Here is a 5306-nt window from a genome sequence, read left to right on the forward strand (position 1 = left end):
CACCTTGGCAAACCAAGGACTTAACATACAACAACCAATCTCCCTGAATGTTGTGTTCGGTGTATCATAATATACAATGCGGCAAACTCGATTACCTATGGATGGATAGAAAACTACTGGGGACTCCCAAAATATACACAATGGTACATGGGAGTATAGTCCGTAGTAGTGCTATCTAATGTGTAACCATTAGATGAGAGTGTTCCCATATACTTACCATGCATGGAGCGCCTTTGATATACCCGAAAGTACTGGAGAACGGTCCTATACACTTTCGTACGTGGAACGAGATTTCACCCCCGGGATACAACACTGGAAAATAACGACAGCTCCTATGTTTAACGACGTCGGAACACGTCTCGAACCTAGACGTATAAATTGTTTCGTTAATGTTCTAAATGCTCCTTAGGTTAATTGAGGTAAATTTTAACGTTGATCTTGGATTAAGTTTCAATTTTAAGGCTCAAAGATCGATGCCACCTGAACACACCTATGATGCAACTAATATGAGAAAAAAAGATTCTTTTTCATTTCGATGAAAGTTATCTAGTGTACTGAAAAAGCGCAATCATTGATGCAACAATCAAGTATGCAACAAACAAAGCTCCCTAAGTAGAATTTTCGCTTTCACTATTCCAATGCACCTACCAAAAGTAAAATGATTTTTATTTTTTATTTTCTTTCAATGGATGAAAACGCACTTTTCAGCTTTCAACACTAAGCAATGTAATCTATGCTCAATGATAATCCCAAAAATAACCTTTCAATGCAATTCAAAAAGTAAACTTTGAGATGAGAGCTAAGCAAATGCAAATGAAATTTCTTTTATGGTTCTCAAAAGAACTAATAATGCTTTAATCAACAACAAATTAGTATTCCTTCCACACATACAAGCAGCAAACAGTAAATTCAATTGACCCAATAACTAAAGACTCAACCAAAATTCACTTTCACTACTTCAAACAATGGGATGGGATTTTGAAAACCAATAAGAAATCAACAAAAATAATGGAAAATTCTATGCACGCAAAGCAAGAGAACACTTCAGAGATCAAGATACACTAGACTTTTCTGATAAAAACCCTAAAAAAATCTCATTTTTGGGATCAACGCTACTTTTATGGTCAAAATCTGCGCTAATAAGGTGGATCAACACTACTTTTATGGTCAAAACCCGTGCTAACAAGCTAAAAGGGTCTTCAGCACAACTGTAAAGGGAAAAATCAGCGTTGACATCGCAATTGTTTTTGACAAAAAGCGTGTCGAGCGAGAAAGACTTAGGAAAATGAGGAGAAATCCAAAGAGAGATCTAGACTTGACACTCTAAAGAATGTACTACTCAGAATGCAAACCCAAAATGACCCTAAATCACAAATCACAAGGAGGTTGGTCAAACTAATCAAAAATACCAAACATAAAAAGAAGGTTTGAAAGGGTTATAAGCTCCCCAGCGGAGTCGCCATTTTGTTGTGCAAGCAATCCTTTCTGCAGACAGAAACGATCCCTCTAGTCCTATGGGAGGATCTAGCAACAAACTAGACAAATATGTGCAAACTTTCCTAGTTTATATTAGAAAATACAAAGGAAGATAGATGACCTACCTCACTCTGATGCTAACACCCGTTGATGTCATTCTCGATCTTCTCGCTTCCAAGTTCAATCCTCTCTATGTTGTTGTGGATGAATACCTGCAAGGAAGATCAAACAGAGATGACAAAGGCATACATAGCATAATTCATTCTAACATAAACTATGTGACAGATCAAGGAGTATCACACTAAATGAGTAATGATTTACACACTTATGGAAATCAAACACATAATGTATTATTAATAGAAAGTAAGGGAAGCATACAACCACTTAAGCCTTGATGTTGGAAGCCTCCTTTGGATGAGTTTCCAAGTCCTAGCCAAGACCTTCAAGCACTCCTTTCTCCTTAGCAAAATGGGCAGCATTTGGGCATAGTTCAGCACTAGGAAGGCAACCAAGCAATAGCCAACTAGCAGCTAACCAAAAGTAGATGGTAGGGGTTTGATTTATAGGGAAGGAGAGGGAGTTGAGGATCCATAAAAGGAGGGAGAGGTTCCACATTTCAAGGGGAAGATCCATGAAAGTAGGATCAAGAACCAGGAATGGGAGGTCTCACTCTAATCCTCATTCAACTACAACCAACTCACCATTCTCGAGACTTCTAGTAGGAGAAGCTTCTCCTCCATTTTAGGAAAAATTGTTTGAAGAGGGCTAGTGCGGATTTTCCTATCAAAAGGTGCACTGCCAGCGCTAGTCACTAGTTAGACAAAAGGTTACTAGCGCAAGTTTGTCTGCTAAAATTAGCGTTGGGCTTGCAAAACAAGGTTTTGGACAATTTCTTCAAAATTTATTCAAGGCAAGTCTTCTTCTTCCTTCAAGAATGCTTCTAAACATGTTTCATGGTGAATACACTATTTTTGACAGCTTTCGTCAATCTGCGACACTTGCGACATTGACGACACAAAATGTGACACTTAGGATATGAGACTGGGAGTGTGACAAAATATTGTATAACATTGATCTGGGATTCGACCTTGAGGATTGGTAAATGTTTTGTTGAGTTTATTTGCAGGATAAGGATTGGATTCTAGGGCATACCCATCACATCTCATCCCACATCAAATTCAAGCATATCTTGGGAGATCTCCTATATTCTTTAAGTAATCATGTCTCTGAGTTTTTTTTTAACAAGATTAAACCCTTTTTTATGGAACTCTAGACCAGGTTTGAAGCCAGATTGAAAGATAGATTTTGACCCTTGTTGCGATCTAAAAGGTGCAGATTTGTCAAGGTGGTTGTAACTCCAACAATCTCTTAAGGTGCATCTTCCTATGACCTCTCTTGAAATCAAGTTTAGATACAATGGCATCGTTTAATATCTTTTGGAAGGAAATTTGTCATCGAATCCTGAACCAGATTCAATTTGGGTTATATGAAGAAATTTGTAAGCCAATATCAATGAAGAACTAATGTAAAGTCATTTGAAGAGTTTCATTTTATTCTATCACTGTAGTAAAGAATTGAGACAAGTGCACGCAACTTTTTGCATAATTCTGAAACAAGCGAACTATCCAGAGCCAAAAATTAATCTATCTTTAGAAGACCAGGAGAAATATTTGAATTCAATCGAAAATTTTGAGTCTAATTTGAATATTTTTGTTGTATGCTCTAAATCTCTAACTAAAGATGTTGAAACACTTGATAATTCATTAAACAAGTTCTTGAAGTCTAGTCCGACCTTTTTCTATTTTCAGTTACCTTGTATCATAAAGAGATTTGTTTGGTTGAAGACTCTTTAGTTTCCATTGTGCAAAAGATTAGCATTCAAAGTGACATATTTGTGACCTCATCTAAATTTCATTTATGGATCCTTGCATAAAGAAATGTGTTCCTTGAGCCTATGATAGAGTTTCTTTGCAGCCTATTGGAAGGGTTTTATCACTGGTCTAAAGTTGGGTCTTATTTCAGATCATCAACAACTTAGGCACTTTGTGGTTGTTGTATAAAATATTCATTGTTGTTCATTGATTGCATGATGATTGTGAGGTTGTGACTTCATCACACATGGTAGGTGCTATCATTATAGAAGTTGACACTTCCAAATTCTAGGGATAGAGTCGTGTGTTCAAAATATAGATCTATTTAAGTATTTCTAAACCCTAACTAGAAGTTAATACAAGGGTCACATCTTAATGATAATTTTGATGCAAGTACTAATGCCAAGATTGTTTGTGAAGACTTTTTATGTATCCTACAGAAAATCCATCAACAACAAATAAGGAAAAGACATCAAATCATTTTCAGTTGAAGATGTTCATTAGAAAGGATTTCAATGTCAGAACATTTTGCAGCATTTGAAGAAGTTCAACAGTAAGGATCTTAGAGTCATAACATTATGTAGCTCAACAACAAGAGTTTCGGTTTCATAACATATTGCAATAGTCTTAGTATCATAACATTTTGTAGTATTTAAAGAATCTCAATAGTAAGGGTTGTATCATCATCAATTTCATTATTTTGTAGCAATAAGGGTGTTATTGACAAGAGGTCTCAGTATTGAAGAAATCCAATCCTCATTGTCATATCATTTTGTAGTAGTTTGGTTTAAAGGGTTTCATTAGATATTCATGTATTATAGGTGCTACTAAGATGTGTCAAAATGCTACTATTGTTAAGCAAAGATAGTGGAATGTGTGTGCAACAATGGTATTTGGTAGTAAGATATGTTGACTAAGGTTTGATCTTGATGTAAATTGGAACATTGAACAGTTCCAGGGTTTCTCTATATTTATACACTCATGACATATCTTCTCATCCTCAACAATTTCCCTTATCATTGATTTTGAAGGCAGACTGCTATCCTTGTCAAACTATTACAGGGGGGTCATCTTTAGTAATCAAGACATGCATCAATATGTTGAGGGAAGATTAAGTAGAGCGGTTTCATCTACAACAATATTAAAGGGAGAAGCATCAAGTAGAGGCATCATTATCATCAAATAATACTTTTACTTTTTTAGCACAAGTCATCGACAGAAGTTGAGGTAGGAGCTTGTGCATCCTCCAGCAACTAGAACTTTAACTAGTTGGTTGTTTTGAAGTGTGGCATTACTATGGTTTTTTGTTGGGATATCATTTGTAAATGGGTCATTTTCCCTAGTACGAGATCCCAAACGGGTCAAAAAAGTGTTGTGGGGCAAGCAGAGTGTTGAGGTAGCATAAGTTGAAGTGTGGAGTAGGGAAGTTGAATTGTACAAGGGGATTGAAGACCCCTTCATATTGAATCCGTAATAACTCTTCAGGCCTTAGGGAGCATTATCTTCCTCCCAACCCTTACTGGTAAAACCCTTGGGGAGTTTGAACTTCCTTCCAATTTAGCAGGTAAATTTATATGTAACCGTACATAACGAAGCTTTCTTGAGAGAAAATATTTTATGTAATGTCTATGTAATGTGATGATGGTTCATGTTTTGTTTTGATGCTATGAATGTTCGAAGGAATATAACCAATTGTGTAAAAATAGATGAAATATTGATTCATCCCTCTCTCAATATTTCCAACAAATGGTATCGTAGCACGTCCTTCTTTGGAACCTTAACTGCTTGAAGGAAAATTTGTAGCATCTAAGATGGTAGTTGATTCTAAAGAAGTTGCATCTCTCAAACTCCAAATTGAGAAGGTTGAAAAAGGAGAGATGATGATAAGGTGTTTGTATAATAGTCTCAGTTCATAATTCAAATATCTAAAGAAATACAGTGAGCAGAAGGATGCTAAAT

Source organism: Pinus tabuliformis, chromosome 3_1 (assembly GCF_031772625.1).
Source record: "Pinus tabuliformis cultivar Carrire ecotype Pingquan chromosome 3_1, CPIR1, whole genome shotgun sequence".
Classification (NCBI taxonomy): Eukaryota; Viridiplantae; Streptophyta; class Pinopsida; order Pinales; family Pinaceae; genus Pinus; species Pinus tabuliformis.